The sequence below is a fragment of the Pinus tabuliformis genome, chromosome 4_2, assembly GCF_031772625.1.
Source record: "Pinus tabuliformis cultivar Carrire ecotype Pingquan chromosome 4_2, CPIR1, whole genome shotgun sequence".
Taxonomy (NCBI): Eukaryota; Viridiplantae; Streptophyta; class Pinopsida; order Pinales; family Pinaceae; genus Pinus; species Pinus tabuliformis.
In genome coordinates, this window is record NC_142304.1 from 590,646,674 (window position 1) to 590,665,505 (window position 18,832).

An 18,832-nucleotide genomic window follows, 5' to 3' on the forward strand; every position below is an offset into this window, starting at 1 on the left:
CAAGATATTCTAGGATAATGCCAACAATATATTATTAGAAGAATATGTATGCTCCCCATGAACCTGTGCCAGATGGTCTCTGTCAGACCCATATCAGACTCCTTTCATCCTGAGCCTGGCCCACTGTTTATCTTCAAACCAACATATACGTGATTGTATCCACATAAACTGGTGTATGTACGTAGATTATCCTCATTAAAGTCATGTACAACCTCTTTTCTCTAAAACAAACAAGTTTCAACAGCAAGATGATGCATCAACTACTCCCAGCTTCTGTCTGAGGTATTCAAATGTCTCCCTAGGGAGTGGTTTGGTGAGTATATCAGCAACCTATTCCTTGGAGGGAACATACTCCAATTTGAACTTTTTTTCAAGCACTTGTTCTCGGAGAAAATTATATTTGATAGGTATGTGCTTGGTCTTTGAATGCATGACTGTATTTTTTGAAATACTGATTGCACTTGTATTATCACATAAAATGGAGATAGGTGGAGTACAAGTGATTTGAAAATCTTGCAAAATTTGCATCATCTAAAGGAGTTGTGTGCAGCAAGATGCAACAGCCACATATTCCACTTTAGTTGTAGATAAAGCAATTGAACTTTGTTTCTTGCTAAACCAAGATACTAATCTGGAACCCATAAAGAATGCACCACCACTAGTGCTTTTTCTGTCATCCACGCTTCCTGCCCAATCTGCATCTGTATATGCATGAAGTGTGAGATCTGTATCTCTAGGATACCATAAGCCATAGTTTTGTGTCCCTTGAAGATATTTGAAAATTCTTTTAACTTCCTGAAGGTGTGCTTCTTTTGGATTTGCCTAGAATCTTCCAACTATTCCCACTGCATGCATGATATCTGGTCGGGTACCAGTCAGGTAGAGCAAACTACCAATCATGGATCTATAGGTTGGTTGATGAACTGCTGCTGAATCATCATTTGCGCTGAGGCTGCATCCTGTTACCATAGGGGTACATACTGGTTTTGAATCTTCCATGCCATATTTCTTCAAGATCTCCTTGAGGTAATTGGTTTGTGATAAAAAGATATCACCTTTATTTTGTTGGACTTGTAAACCAAGAAAATATGTCAGCTCACCAAGCAAGGACATTTCAAATTCTTTCTGCATCACCAAAGCAAAGTTTTGACTCATGGCTTCTTCATTGCTACCAAAGATGATATCATCAACATACATGACAAGTATTAGCAATTTATCATTATCAATTTTTACATATAGATTGCTATCTGCTGATCCTTTTGAAAAACCTTGTTGATGGAGGTATTTGTCCAGATGATAATACCAAGCCCTTGGAGCCTGTTTAAGACCATAGAGTGCCTTCTTAAGTCTGCATACAAGTTTTGGATCATTTCCAAGGATGAATCCATCTGGTTGCTCAATATACACTTCTTCTTCCAAGTCTCCATTTAAAAAGGCAGATTTCACATCCATTTGAAAAACTTTGAACTTCTGAAAGCTAGAAAGAGCAAGGAACATTCTTATGGCTTCAAGTCTAGCAATCAGTGCAAAAGTTTCTTCAAAGTCTATACCTTCTTGTTGAGAAAACCCTTTACAAACAAGTCTAGCCTTGTTTCTAATAACATCTCCATTTTCATTCAGCTTGTGTTTGAATATCCATTTTGTCCTTATGACATTCTTATTGTTTGGTCTAGGAACCAACTCCCAAGTGTTATTCTTTTCAATCTACTCAAGTTCTTCATTCATGACCTTGACCAAGCATTCATCTTTGCATGCTTCTCTTACATTTTGTGGTTCAATGGAGGAGAGCAATGCTAGATAGTTTGAGGCTTTTGAAATAGTTCTTATTGATTGTACACCTGCCTCTTTCTGCCCCAAAATTTGAGTTTCTGGATGATTCTTCTGAACGTACCTGGATGGAGTCTTTTCTTCTATCCTTATCTGTTCTTCTGGTGCCTCATGGGTTTCTTCTTCATCATAAGTCTGATTTGATGTTGAAGGATATTCCTCATCATCTTCGAAATCTTCGGATTTTACTTGCCTAGGAATGTTTCCTTCTTCATCAATCACTACATCAATACTTTCAACAATTTTTCCAAGTCTTTTATTGTAACACTTATATCCTTTGTTGTGGGGAGAATAACCAAGGAGAATGCCTTCATCTGCTCTAGGTTCAAACTTGCCAAGGTTTTCATCTGTCCTTTTGATGTTACATTTGCTTCCAAAAATTTTGAAGTATTTAACCGTGGGAGTCTTACCATACCAAAGTTCATGAGGAGTTTGAGTGCTGTTCACCCAAACATTTGTCTTTTTTAGAATAGTAACCGTAGCAAATGCAGCTTCACCCCAGAAGGTTGCGAGAGTTCCAGACTCATCAAGCATAGCACAAGCCATTTGTTGAATCGTTCTGTTCATCCTTTCCACTACTCAATTTTGCTGAGGAGTCATTGTAGTAGAGAATTCCCTTCTTATTCCATGTTCTTCACAAAAATCGAAAAATTCATCCGAGGTAAATTCCCGTCTTCGTTCAGACCTGAGGCATTTGATCTACGATCTGATTCGTTTTTTACCAAGGCTTTGAATGCTTTGAACTTTTTGAAAGCTTTTTCTTTATACTTCAGAAGTCTTATCCAACACATCTTGGAGAAGTTGTCAATGAACAATATGAAGTATTATTCTCCTCGAGGTGACCTTTTCCTAGTTGGACCACATACATCAGTATGGACAAGTTCAAGTGGCCTACTAGCTGATCCTTCCTTCTTAGGTAAATTAGTTCTGGTTTGCTTACCAAACTGATATGATTTGCATATTGTATTGTCTGGAATTCTGATGTCAAGGAGATCACGAACTGCCTGATATTTGCATGCTTTCCTTATCTGAGAGAAGCTTAGATGCCCCAATCTGTGCCATAGCTAGTGTTCATCATTCTTGCTTAGATAGCATTGTTGTTGTCCTCCCTTGAGTATGTATAAATTATTTGGAGTTCTTATGCCTTTGATCACTGTTTCTCCTGTATTAAGATCACAAAAGTACATCCATTTGATCAAAATATTACCTCATTTCCTTGATCACACATTTGACTGACACTCAATAGATTATGCTTTAAGCCATCAAAATACATAACATTTCCAGCTTTGACCTTTTCTTTCAAAAAAAAAAACTTTACCTTTGATGAATGCAGGGGTGTCATTTCCAAATGAGACCTTCTTTTCCTTTTCTAAGGCACTATATGACTCAAGTTTTTCTTTATCACCTGTCATATGTTTTGAGCATCCATTGTCGATGTACCATTGATTTTCTTGTCCTTCTGCATATAAGGCTATACCACATCTTTCTTTTGCAGTTCTTTCTTTCTCCATATTTTGGGACTCAATGAAGCTTGCTCCTTCTGATTTGTTTGCCGAAACCTACTCCTGCATTCAGAATCTTCATGACTAAAGTTGTTACAAATAGAACATTCTATTTCATTTTCAAGAGCAAAAAAGTTATTGTAGGTCCTTTTCATGATTCTAGTCACACTCCCTTGATTTCGTGCTTCTTTGGTCATGATGGTCTTGTAGGCAACACATTGAGTTGCTTTGTGTCCAAAGTTATGACAAGAGAAACATTGGCCATTGAAGAAATTCTTGCGATTATCAAACCTTTCGTCCAGGTGATTGTAATTTCCATAGCCATTCATTCTTAAGGCAAATTGAGAATGATTTACCTGTGGTTGGTTGTAGCTTCTGTTCATCATTGAAGTAGATTGCCCTCGATTTACTTGGTGATCTCTGTTCATCTTTGAATTAAATTTTCCCTGATTTGCATGGTGATCTGCATTTTGCCTTTGCTGTCGATTGTCAACCTGTTCACTTCTCCTTGCTGCTTCAAGATAACTTTTGGAGGTAGATGGCTTATGTGCTTGAGATGCTTCTTCAGTATAACCAAGACCTGTCTTGATTAGAGGAGAACGCTACACTTTGATAATCTCATCTAAAGTTTCAGATCCTTTAGCAAATATAAGATTAAGAGCTTTTGTTTTCTCAATATCTTTTCTAAGTCCCACAATTTCACATTCTAACTTTTCATTGTGTTTTTCCCTTTCAGCAAGTTGGAATGTCAGAGTATCTATAATCATATTCTTTTCTTCTAAACAAATTTTAAGTTTAGAAATTTCTTCATAAGAGACCTTCTTCAGTTTCATATAGCATCCAAGAAATCATCATCTTCAAAATCATCATCAAAATTCTATAATCATTACCTTGTTCATCTTCATCACTATTTGAAAATCCATCATTGTCTTCATGTCTATAATAACTCTTCTTACTTACATTCTGTTTTATGTTCCATCTAACTGGTTCCTTACCTTTGTCAAGCTTATCTTTATGAGGACATTTGGCTGCATAGTGACCGACTCTTCCACAAGCAAAGCATTTAAAAGGTAACTTACATCTGAATCTTCCAGAACCCCGTTGAAGGTTCTTGACAAAGTTTGATTCTTCCTCTTCTTCTGACATATGTCCTGACTCATTGTATTCTCCTTTTCATGAGGCTTTGAATGTAGATTCTCTCATTTCTGATGGTCCCCCTTTTCTCATTTCGAAAGCAGTTAGGATTCCATGCAGCTGTGACATGGTAATGCTTTTAAGATTTTTCTTTTCTTCTATGGCTGAAACTTTTGATTCAAACTTAGAAGACAAAGATATTAGAACCTTTTCAACTAAAGTAGCTTCTTTTATCTCTTCACCCAGGTTTTTCATACAATTAACAATCTCATCTATACGTAAGAAATAATTAGCCATGCTTTCATCATTGTGCATTCTGAGATTTTCATATTGGATTCTGAGAGTTTGTAGTTTTGCACGTTTTACCTGATCATCTCCTTCATAGCTCAGAACGATCTTGTCCCATATTTCTTTTGCGGTTTTGAGCTGCATAACCTTGACGAATTCTGATTGAGATAAACTCCCTAATAGAGTATTGACAACCTTTGCATTTGTTTCATACTACTTACCAGCCGTATCTGTAGGAGTTGTTGATGGAAATGTGTATCCTGTTTCCACGATATCCCAAACTTCTGTACCAAGAGATTGAATATAGGCTGTGATTCTTACCTTTCAATAGACGAAGTTGCTTCCATCAAAGATTGGTGGCCTGATAGATGCCTCCTTTTGGTAGTTGCTCATGATGATAGATCTTCCTTCAAGCGATCAAGCTTCTTCTGAAGGACCTGCTCTGATACCAATTGTTGGAAATAATACTGAGAGGGGGGGTGAATCAGTATTATCAAATCAATTATTTTTCATTTCACAATCAGATTTGTATATGTTACTTCAGCTATGGGAAATTGCGTATATACGCTACTTTGACTAAAGAGACAAGCGTATATCTGATTCATTAATTGTTGATCTTTAATCAGTGCATCAGGACTTCATTAATCATAAGAATAGTAAATAGGAGCAGTAAAACAAATCATCACACACATGGACACAAAGATATAAGGTGGAAACCCAATGTGGGTGAAAACCACCTACTACAATTCGTCTCTATCTTCATTTAATTAGAAATTTCTTTTTATAATGATTATGTACTGGTGCAGTCTTATACCAGTACGCAGGCTACTACCTGCAAAAGGCTACAACCTTCTCTCATTCTCCAGCTTCTCCTGGAAGGGAGTTGCAACCCCCTTAGCTCTTGTACTAGCTAAGGTACTAGTACGTAGGTGCTGACCTACAGAAGGCTACAACCTTCTCTTTTATTTCAGGGACCACGTTTCATAAATTTTCAGACTGGATCCATCAATCAAACACCAAGTATATTTGCATCAACCAATCTCCTTTGCACCAAACAAAACTGAATCAAATAGTCACGTCTCTGAATGTTGTACCCAGAAAACAGTAACAGTAACTAGACACCAATTCTGAACCCAGAACACTATAGCAATAAACAGAAGTAGCTAAAACATATTTCAAGAGACGTATGCTACTTCAATGTGTACAACCTGCATGCATACGCTTCTGAATTAAGGCCAACCAGTGTATACTCTATTATGCATTACAGAACCAGCGTGTATACGTGCCTTTTCTTCACTGAACCTGCATACAGATCTATAAAAGATAATTTATCCTTTTCACTTATTCAGACATCAATTATACCCAGATTATCAGATTTATAGATCAACTCATGCACAAAAATAACAGATCAAAATCACACAAAGATACTACTATTCAAGCCTTAAGATCTTGATCCATCAATAGTACTTATCCTTCTTCTTGTGCTCAGGTTCCTCCTTGATTCAGATCCAGCTATGCACCATAACCCAATGACCAGTATTCCAGATCTAGTTCTTCATGAGATATTCAATGCTCGAGTTAATGCCTTTGTCTAATGATCTCCTTCCCCTTTTATAGTCTTAGGCCTTACACAATACCATGGTCCAAAACCATAAAGAATCAATACCTTGGACCAAATACCTGGGTTCAACACTTCAGACGAGATACCATGGTCCAAAACCATAGGTCCAAATACCAAGGACTAAATACCATGGACCAAAAATAATTTTTCCCACACGTACGCGCTTTTTTGTCCATGAAAGTGTGTGCATACGCATACACGACTTTTGGTCGGAAATCCCATGTGTATATGCAACTTCGTCAAAGGGAACATGTGTATACCTATTTTTCTTTAATTGTAAGAGCCTGAACAGTGATCTGCCATCTGAGTGAGTTGCCATCAAGGACAACACCTGTGTCATAATGCCAACAGTTTCTACATTGCAATGCAATATGATGACAAATTCGTTGCGTTGTGTTTCGTCAGAGGTAAGAAAGATACCTTATTATGATGGTTTAACTGACGTAGATCTATTTTTAGATGAATTTGAGCGCAAAGTCCCTGAGGACCACCACTTTCAAGAATTAGAGTTGGCGCTTTGCGCTACACCTACACGATGGTGGGGTATGCATAAGGATAGTTTTGATGGATGGCAAGATTATAGAAGAATGATGAAGCTATGGTTTGGGCATGTTAATACTAGAATGACTGAGAAATATAGTGGAAAGGATCATCCATGCGATCACCTAGAAAATGGACTAAGGCATGGGGGACAAAACCACAGCCAAATTGGGTACACATATTTTGTCATACCTTAGATAAAATTCCCGTGAACTGGTATCTTGAAACGCAACTCTGCCATGGCACTGCAGAATGGGATGTATTGAAGGAAGGTTTCTTATTGACTTTCAGCTTTGAAGATGGATTTGCAAGCATCGATGAAATGTTGCAAGAGATTAAAGCAGTTATATTTAGAACACTGAAGGAACCTATGGAACAGACCCAACCGGGCTGGAGCACCCAGTTACACCATGCATTGGAATGCTATAATGTGACCACTAAAGAGGAAGAAGAAGACTCGAGGAATATAGGCAGGAGGGCATCGTGAAGTCGAAGGCCCACACATAGAGAACCCAGACATCTCCGCACCTTTGAAAATGAAGCAAGTAAACATTGGCACTGAAGAAGAACCGAGATTCACGAAAAGTGGAGATTATTGGGACAACACTATAATAGATAAAGTTGTTGAATTACTTCGTGAATACTAAGATCTCTTCCCCACTAATTTTTTGGATTTATAGGGCATAATCAATGATTTGGGAATTATGAAGATCACATTGAAACCGGACACGAAGCTTATTACACAGAGACCTTATCACCTTAAACCTAAGTATAAGGAGAAGGTTCGCCAAGAGCTGGATACAATGTTGGAGGCAGGAATCATAGAACCTATTGAAGAATCTGATTGGATGATCCCGATGGTGGTCCAAGAGAAGAAACAAAAGGGGGAAATAATGATTTGCGTAGATCCATGGAAGTTTAATGATGCATGTGTTCACAATCCATTTCCAATGCCATTTACAGATGAAGTGTTATACAATGTGGAAGGGCAGGACACCTATTCCTTTACGAATGATTTTTCAGGGTATCGTCAAATCAATATTGCACCAGAGGGTAGAAGAAAAACAACCTTCGTGATAGAGTGGGGTTTTTTTTCAGTACACTATTATGCCATTTGGATTAAAGAATGCGCCTTGATATTTTCCCATGTAGTCATAGCAACGTTCAAGGAAATCATTCATAAGGTCCTGGAAGTGTACTTTGATGACTGGTCGGTGTTTGGCTTGGTGAAGCGCCATGTAGCAAGTCTTCACCTTATGTTGGATACATGTCGCATATACTAGATAGCACTAAATATGAAAAAAATTCATATTTTTTGTTCCTTTTGGGATCTTGCTAAGTCATATTGTGTGCAAGCAAGGATTGATGGTGGAACCTGCCAAGATGGCAGTCATTGTGAACTTGGAGGCCCCTAGGAACATCAAGAAACTGTGTGCGATGTTGGGACATACATGATACTATAGAAAACTTATCAAATCTTATGCTCAAATTACCACACCCATGGAAAAACTGCTAAAGAAGGATGTCACATTCTATTGGGATGAAGAATGTCATCGCAGTTTAGATGTGTTAAAAGAAAAGATGGTAACTGCGCCAATCTCAGTATTTCCCAATTGGAAAAAGGAGTTTCATGTACATGTGAATGCTCCTTGCATTGCACTGGGTGCAGTGCTAACACATGCCAATGAAGGAGAAATGGACCATCCTATAACCTTTGCAAGTAGGAATTTATCGAAGGCTGAGAAAAATTATTCAATGAACGAACGAGAAGAGCTGGCCATGGTCTACGCACTACAAAAATTCAAGCATTATCTATTAGGAGGGCATTTCAATATGTATACAATCATTTTGCCTTAAAATACCTGGTCAACAAGCTTGTGTTGGGGGGAAAATTGCAGATGGTTGTTGTTATTTTAGGAGTATGAATTTGAAGTCATTGCGAAGCCGGGGAGGTTGAATGCTGGACTTGACCATTTGTCGTGAATTGAAATAGGAAAAGAACCCATTAATTTGGAGGAAGGGTTTCCAGATTCGCAACTCTTTGCAGTGCATGTAGTGGATCTTCATTTTGCAGACATTATTCACTTCTTAACTACAAGGATGGCACCGAAAGGATATACAAGTTTTTAGAAGAAGGAATTAGTAGTGCGCGTAGCTCACTTTTCAGTCATTGCAGGACATTTGTACAAAATGGGTACAAATGAAATATTGCGGAGATATGTGACAGAATTTGAGAGTGATAGCATTCTCGCCAAATCTCATGTGGGAGCTACGGGAGGCCATTATGTAGGAAAAGCAATTGTGCAAAAGATTTTTGCACAGGTCTATGGTGGCCAACGTTACACAAGGATTACAAGGCATGCGATGCATGTCAAAGACCCAGGAGACCGTCACGAGGGGATGAGCTACCACTACATCCTCAAGTATCTTTGTAGGCATTTGGGAAGTGGGCCATTGATTTTATTGGGCCAATTCAACCCCCTAGAAAGAAAACAGGCACACGCTACATTATCACTGCGACAAATATCTAACCAGATGGGTGGAAGCACAACCTGTAAAGGATTGTATAGGGGCTACAACATCAAAATTCTTGTTTGAATATGTCTTAACAAAGTTTGGATGCCTGAAAGTGTTGATGAGTGACAGGGGTACCCAGTTTCTGAATGAACGATCAATGTGTTGACTGATGAATTCGAGGTCTCCCATCAGAAGAGTACCCCATATCACCTACAGGCAAACAGAACTATCGAGGCTTTTGACAAAATTTTGGAGAACGTGCTAACAAATATCTGTAACACGCAACGTAATGATTGGGATCTATGCATTCCTGCAGTTCTATGGGCTTATAGGACTACTTGTAAGAAGCTGATAGGACAAACATTGTTCAGATTAGTATATGGTGTCAAAGTCGTAATGTCAATGGAATAAATTATGCCTAGTCTACGCATAACATCTTTAATGGATATGGCAGATCACGACGCCCTGGAAGAATGGCTCACGTATCTCATGGAGCTCAAAGAAGACTAATTTTTTGGCAGGATCGCCATATCAAGTTTCACACATTCAAGGTAAACAATCTTGTACTGTTATATGATAGTAATTTCACTAAATTTTTAGGTAAATTCCAGATGCATTGGTTAGGGCCATATATTGTCAATGAAATTATAGATGGTGGCACAGTTCAGCTCGCGAAGCTGAATGGGGAACCCTTCCTGGGAAAAGTGAATGGGAGTAGGTTGAAGTTGTATACGGGGGATCCTGCGCAATGACTATATGGCAGCAGGACAGTCTTAGTGCTCTAGGCAGTTGCAAGGGAGCACGGGACTATAAACTACATTGCCTAGTTTGGAGAACAAGGTAGCAACCAGGCTACACGAAGATTGACAAGGATGCACTAGATGGAGTTGCGCTTAGGAAATTGTGAAAGTATAGCACAACCCAGTAGGAAAATGACCGTTGGAGTTACTATTCATGATGAGACAAACATAAAGCGGTTAAGAGAAGTGGGGAGGTAGAAATTAAGGAAAAAATATTTGAAGATCTGCTGCCAAAACAACATTTATTATCAAAAATTGGGGGGAACGGTTAGATTTGAATTCAAATCCCCCTATAAATTGTGCATACCGGTCCAACAGAGAACACTTTGCGCTCTAAGACTTGTTGGTGCATTTTGCTATCTGTCACATATGAGCATAAGTGCTTTGGGAGGAATTTGTGATGCGACCCTCGTTTGCAGACTATTCTGTAGAAGAACGCAAGTTATTCATTGAGAAAATAATTTCCACTAACCTCGCTTAAGCCCTTAGTTCGGAAGCAACTATGTCCGACGCGTGAAGACAAAAAGTGTCTAGTATGGAGGTTACGCCTGTTGTGCCCACACCACTGAGGTCTTCTAGGCTGAAACAAACTATGGCTAAATAAAAACAACTTGCTATGAAAGAAAAGCAACCAGCCATGAAGGAAAAACAAAAGAATCGATGCTAGTGTGAATTTTACCGCAAAAGCATATCGAGACACAGACGAAGCACAAATGGGATAAGCAGTTAGAAAAAGTAGTGGACCTAGAAGGGGAAGAATTCTAGGGTATGGAGGATGTTGATGCTGAAGGGGTAGAGCCTATGATGAGACTACCTAAGTATATCCCTCCATGGAAGGGAAAAACTAAAGTCACGAAGGATCTCGATACAAGGAAATTTTCAGTTTCAACAACTTTGCTACTTGAGACGGTTGTCTTTGAGGGTCCTAGACTGGTGCGTGTTCCGTTTCTTAAAATGGGATATTATGACCTCATGGACCATACAAATTTTCCACACTTGGTGACTCACAAGTATATGCAAAAAATATACTATGATGACACAAAGGTTACAATTTTGGACCCATGAAGTGGTTCTACAATGTTGAGCAGTCAGGGTTGCTCAATCTGCTATTAGTGCCACACTATCATCATTCCCCCATTAATACGATCTATGTGCACCAGCTCCTCATGTTGGTGCATGATGGGTTCCTATGGCTAGGAGAGCTTATCCCCATCAATGACATGTTGATCCACAGGATCACAAAGCTACCTTAAAAAGAGGCGAACCCTAGCAAAGAGTTTGGAGGAAAAATCGGAGAAAAAGAGTTGACAGATAAGATGAAGAAGGAGTTTGGTTTGATCAAAAGTCGCGAGAGTACTCTATCACGTCCATATCAGACCCAGAAGTACAATGAATGCCTAGATTCTAGCATTAAAAATAATGAGAAAATGTCATGCAGATGAAGTTCTAGTGCTAGTCATATCGCTCGCATCTCAGTGCGCCAAGGGGGTACAATACAACTAGGCCAAGTATCTATGTTAGGAGTTCCTCGCAAAGTTTCAGAGGAACAGGAGGAGAGTATGTCATTTCATTATGCTTGGCTATTGTTGCAATTATTTTGGTTCCTTGGAGGTTACTGGAGGATAGCCAGTTTCCTCCACCCAAAGAAGAATTGCCCGAGGCAGCACGGTTTGCCTCGTTGTGGACCTCAAAAGATCCAGAGCGTGTTAAAGAAACAAAGATATTTTGGGTTTTGATGGATATGGACATGCACAGGGTGGTTAACCAACAACCAATGTTGTCTCCCACCTTGTACATGCATCTATTGGCCTATGCATAATTCAAAGCTAATTTTCATAGGGTCTCTATCAAAGCACACAAAGACCCTGAGGAGAAATGGAACCCATTGACTTATATGGTGATGGATATAGATATCCAGGAAGTTGTGGGGATTTTTCCATAGTAGTGGTGCACGCCTACGAAGTTAGATACTGGAACAAGCATTGGCGTTGAAAGCTCTGTTGCGCAAAAGCGGAAGGATGTTGCTCAAACGGTTGCGCGCGCACTAACAGATCAAAAGAAGAAGGAAGTTGCTAAGATAGTTGCGGAGAAGGCTTGCATTGCAAAAGATCATTGATGAGCTAAAGATCAGAGAATAGTGCGCACTCACTTTCGTCAAGTGAGTTCAAAGTCAATAAAAAATAGCTTTTCACAGAAAAGACACAAGCCCTGAAGGAGCAGTAGGAGTTGTGGACACAACTTCAAAACTTGGTCATAGCGATTGAGCCGGCCTGCAAATCCATGCCGGAGCTACATATACCTGATGATGCAGAAGCTTAAGCTAAGGTAAGGAAATTGGTTGCTACAGTGTGCACTTCAAAGGAGATGGTCGACATGGTGACTTTCGACCTACGGATGCAGATAGCTGAGTTGCAGTTGAAGTTGCAGCCGACCACACCGCCACAAGTTCGAGAACAAAGAGGTGCGACGATTAAAGAATCCATGGCTCATCTAGATGTTGCCATTCAAGGGTGCGACAAGCCCTTCACTCAGGCACTGGGCCTCTAGGATACACTGCAGGAGGATCCTACACTACAACAGTTGAACACAAAAATCAGGGAAGAGTAGTAGCAGTACGATGAGATCAGTATGACAGTGCGGACGTTGGCACAAGTCTAGTGTTTTGCACACTGACAGCAAGGAAAATAAAAATTGTTGCAGATATAGGAATTGCAGAAGAAGAAGTATCTGCTCATGCATGACTTGAGCCTTGGACAGAGGAATCCAACCCGTTTTCACAGACCACTCATGAGAAATTGAAGGTAATGCAATAGATACAATGGACTACGCAACTGGTAGTAGAGTGGCCAACCAAAGAGAAACTGGTCTAGGAAGTATAATAATCAACAAAGCAGAGTACCACGGAGCTTCAGGTGTTGACCAAGGCATTGAGCGAACTACACCAAAAAGTAGAACAACTAGCTAAGTGACTTGAGGGCAAGTCACGATCTTTGTGTTGGGGGCATGTTGGGATGGGGTACCCTGCGGTTAGTTTGGGTTAGTTAACCGAAATTTTGTATACAATTTTGTAAAAGATGTAAATTCTTTGTGATATATGGAAGTGGAGTGCATAGGTGAGTAAGAGTTAAAGGGGCTTATCCCTTGTTTTAAGTAAAGTTTTGATTCAGTTTGAGATTCACCCATGGTCCGCAGACCATGGCATTGTATGGAAAAGTCTATAAATAGTCGAGTCTTAGCGAGTCTTAGGAAGAGAAAAGAAAGAGGATTGGGTTCATTAAAGAGTTTTGGGCAGGAGCTAAGGCAGGAAGGCTCTGCTTCGTGCGCTTAGGTAGAGAATGGAAGGCTCCATAGCTGAGTGGACGGAGACCTAGGTAGAGTCCACAGCTGAGTGCGTGGACCCCTGCAACTGCATGCACATGGTAGTTTGAGTCTATAATCAGTTAATTAAAGATCAATAAAGACAGTTTTCCAAAGAATTACTAAGTATTTCCATTTGTATCTATTCATGCTATATGTTGTCGATGAATGACATGTTTTATGAAATAGTGATTTAATTCTACGTGTATTTATTGAATTTGTCTTAATAATGTATGAATTCTTAGCCACTTCTGCGAATTTTCAGATCATGTATCATATGTTTTCTGACGAATAAAGTAGATCTAGATGAACTCCAATCTAGGGTTACTTTTTGTCGTGCGTAAGTAGGTAAATCGACTGCTAAGGGTCCACAAGGACTTATCGTGGACCTTTGCAAAAGTCTGAAGGCTGCTTTAACTGAGTTGCAGTGACATTCCCTAAAATTTTATCGATCTGTGTGGAAGCAAATCCAAGGTGCTGGAAGACGTCACACTAGTGTCTGGATGTAGAAACTTGGTTCTTTCATCCCCCCATATTGCTTCAGGTGAGACTGCATTCTGTGCTACATGGACTGTTGCCAGAAGGGCCAATAGTGTAGGGTTTTGTTGGTTGGCACAACTAACTTTAAACCTGGGTCAAGACCCCCTAAGCCAACAATAGGGAGGATACTTTTGTCTGCAATATTAAATTCTGCATAACATACATGAAGCATGAAAATGTATTGAAATCTTTAAGAACTCATTAAGGTAGGAAAATATACCATTAAATGCAAAATGGGGGGTCAAACATTGTTTTATGTTCCTAGGAGTGGACTGATGGGCCTTATGATTTAACTACTTTGGAGGCCCACCACTGATTATAAATCTTGAAACCCTATTCATGATCACACTAATTATTAATTAAATTAAAATTCTAGAAGCCATATTCGAAAATAGACACACCTATTTGTGTGATTAAAATTATTGAAACCCTATTCCAAAATAAACACACCTAAAGGATATATATTTTTTTCAAATTTAAAATTCTCAAATAACATTTTGCACAAATATAAATAATAAAATATACATAACAAAAATATATTTCATTATTTTTGTTTAGTGATATATGGCTATATGTAGGGGTGGAAGGAGGGGGAGGAATATTAATAAATCTCGAAGGAATTATGGTAGACAAGTTCTCATGGAGACTTGGGACAAAGTCTAATAATTAGGCATAAATGTATGGACTCCTCCTAGGAGTCTCTACATCACAAAGATTGGGAATTAAAGACATAATTATTTTGGGTGACCCCATCATAACTACTCGTTACTTCCGAATTGGCTATCTGTCTAAATACAACGCCTTGAGTCTTTTATTTCACCAAATAAAAATAATCCTCCTCTCTTTCTCCAATTCCTCCTCTTTCCAAATTCTAAGAAACCTTAATTTAGAAGTTGATCTCTCGGTCAATAGATCTTGTCTTATCCATGAAGGAAAAATTGATATTAATGGTGTAATTAGATATGTTCTAATTCCCTAATGATATCTATGATTTACCCCCTTATATCCCCCTATCTCCTTCCCCCTCCTTGGTTTCCTTGTACCTCTTCCCACATTACTCCCTTCCCTCTAGCCTTGAATACTTTAATACCTTGAACTTTTTTATCCCTCCCGTCATTGCCATGATGGTCTCTTATCATTCATGAGTGACCGGTTTTGGTTTCTTGCTCCATGCAAGCTTGCTAGCCTTTATTTCACTTGCATGGAATATCCCTTTACGCAGTCCTGATCTCCAACACATTTATGATAGAAAATTTTTGGATTGCTTAATGATGATTTTTATGCTCATGCGTACAATGAAAAATCATTATGCGGTGATGGCTTAGCTACCATTTCAATGGTGCGAGGAGAAAAAATATTGTTGTAGGATCCTTAGGTTAATTGCATGTTTTGTGCAGTGTTAGTTTAGAATTATACTCTCTCAGCTAAATTTGGAGTTAGTATCCCTTGTCTTCAGGGTGGCATTTGGTTACTGGCATTATTGTAATCTCTGCGATGAGATTTATGTTTGGCTGAAGGTTTTTCTCCATCAAGTTAAGCTTGTAGGGTTACAATACCACTGCAATTGGGTTCTGTGGCATTTCAACCTCTTAGGTTTCGAGGTAAACCTCCTAATTATCAACTACTTGAGTCTAAACGAAAATGAATCTCCAATCTACATTTATTCCTCATTGTGCAACTTGGACATGAATTTGATCATGACTTTGCCCATTGCCAGCTTTAGTGATGGTTCCCTCGTATATTAATGAAAGGGGAACTGCCTATTATTAGTATCCCAAAGAGGTAGAGGCTTCACCCCCAGCTCGCTCTCTCATTGATTAGTTTTTCCCATGCTTTCTCTCTGCTAGCTCTCCGAACAATCCAATGTTAGTGAAGCTGCTTGTCTGCATCAGACAAGGAGCCACGATTCAAATCCCTCTTCAAATGAAAGACAGAGAGTATCAGGTAGTTCGTTAGGTCAAGGTTGGCTAGAATATAAGCTTCATCCCATATATTAGTAGTGTTTATATGTGGTAATTTTATGAGTAGAACGTTTTTCTATGGAAATTTTGGACAAACATCTCTTTGCATGTCTAGTGAAGTAGCGTCTCCTACTTGGTATATGAATTTACATGAATATGACATGGATTCTAACTCTCCTAAAACTCAGTCTTTGACTTCTACTATCTATGATCACTATAAAAGGAGCATGAAGCTCTCAATTTGGAATACATGATTTAAATATTCAAATTTATCAACACGTTGTTATATATCTCAATTCCACACCAATTTTTTTAATTATTAATGTTATATTTAACTAATAAGTAACATCTTTTTATTTCAGCTTTATATGGTAATAAGAACATGCCACAAAGGTAATAATTTACCGTACAATATTCTTGCCTTTTATTAATCAAATATTCTCATAAAATTTGGATTTTATAAATCATACTTTCTTCATGTATTCCATGGATAAACTTCTTTTGCTATAGTCCTGAGACTAATGAGTTTTCTTTCGCCTTTTGGCCATACTTATAGTACTCTTTTCAATGTATTCCATGGATAAACTTCTTTTGCTATAGTCCTTAGACTAATGAGTTTTCTTTCGCCTTTTGGACATCCTTATAGTACTCTTTTCAAAGTAAGTTAATGTATTATCATTAAACCCCATTTTCTTATTTTCTTATTATTTTTACTTAGGTACTACATATTATAATTTTTTATACATCAATGTAGATTTATGCGCCCAATTACTAACATTTTATATATATAAGGCTTACACCTTATAACAATATCACACTTTGACCCACTTTCACTATGGTTTAATAATGTGGTCACATAACAACCCACTCATTCAACTACCAATACTATTTATTAATCCATAATATCAGTGGATACATAGTACACTCAGGTCTCAACTCTAATTACTTTCTTTAAAGCTTATGACATTATTTATATGCTTAACCATATGGGACATGTGAATATGGTTTCAATATGGCTCTTGACTCACACTATACACTTGGCACTGTGTGGGAATGACCATGTAATCGCGACCCACATGATCTCACATGGGCTCTTGGGGCAGTTACACAATCGACGATTGAGATTTGGGGCTTTTGATCATATGGTGGAGAATGATCAAGGTTAAACAAAATGAATAAAACTATCCTCCTCACTCTCACTCTTCCTCGTTTGCTCAGTTTGTTCCACCACAACACTACTCTAATGTTACGCAAGGTGTCTTGTTCGTGGGACGGATTCTTAGCCATATGGCCTCCTTTACACTTATAATACTTTGCATATGACGCTTGTAATCACCAGAGGATTTTTGGGAGGCTTTAATCGCATAGCTAATAGCTAAAATTGTACGAATTCATTGTGATCATCTTATTTTCATTTTCTACCTACAAGGGTTGTCACATTAATGTTTATACTCGTAGGTTTCGATCAAGATAGAAGGATGTAGTTTGGATTCTAAAACCAGTAGTTACAGGACGGGCACTTTTGGATTTTTTCCATGTTCTCTACGCAGTAATGACCCCACACAGTTATTCGTTTCATTTTTCCAATGAATATTTGTTGTCAAGAGATAGGAGTATATACTAATAAATCCCTTTACCATGATACACGTTCGCAACTGGAGCATTCCCTCAAATTCCTTCGTGCATCAACTTAGAAAATTCTCGGTAAGAGTTAATCCATTTTTCTACCTTCGCATTTATTTTATCTTAGTCACGTTGATTTATGGAAATAGGGTAGGGTTCATATACCTGATCATCCATTCTCTTTGTAAGATATATTTATTTACAATGGGAGTGCATCGATTTAATTTGTTTCCAATTTGAGATTTCAATAATTATCTTCCTCTATATCTTAAATTCCTTTCTACAGAAATTCTAAGCCACAATTGATAATGACTAAGGCTTGACAATATTTGTGTAGAGCTATAAAAAGGGTCTCTTTCACCTCTAATTACCTCACATTAATATGTCAATCCGGGAGCATTTTGTTATTTCAAAGAGTGTCTCAATCTGAGGCTATCATTTGTCAGAGTAATGCTAGTAGTATAGCGTTCAAAAATACAAGAGTAAATGGATGCTTGTCTATAACTAAGTTACTTCAAAAGAATAAATCACACACTCAGAAAACTAGGCAACTTATCAGTCAAGGGTTCGGCAGTGATAACCCATCCCTTTGGAAATTGATGGAAAGGAAATTAGAGCATGGACCATGGGTCTGGGAGCTAGATAGTAAATTCCAAGGCTCACTACAGCCTTAGATCGTCTCTCACAACAAAACAACAAATGCTAGTAAATGGAACGACAGATAGAAAAATGGAACAGAAAATAAGAAATAGAACAGCAAATCTGGAATGGAACAAGAATTCTAAAATGGAACAACAATTCTGAAATGGAACAGCAACTTAAACAACTAAGTCTCGCGAGCAGTAATCAAACTTAATCTACTAACTCAAATGCACTCATCGTAATCAAACAGCAATCTTTCACTCTTAAGGCAAATCAAGCAGCACATACTAATAGAACAGCACGAATTACTGATAAGTTATGGAACAGTGCTTGGAAACCATATACGCACACAACATGCTTGAATAGTAATCTGATCTAGCATCAATCTTAATTAACAGGAATACGACTGCGTTTCAAAATAGAACAGCATTACTTCTGAACCCAAAAATCACAAAGAACACAACTTTCAGATGAATTCTA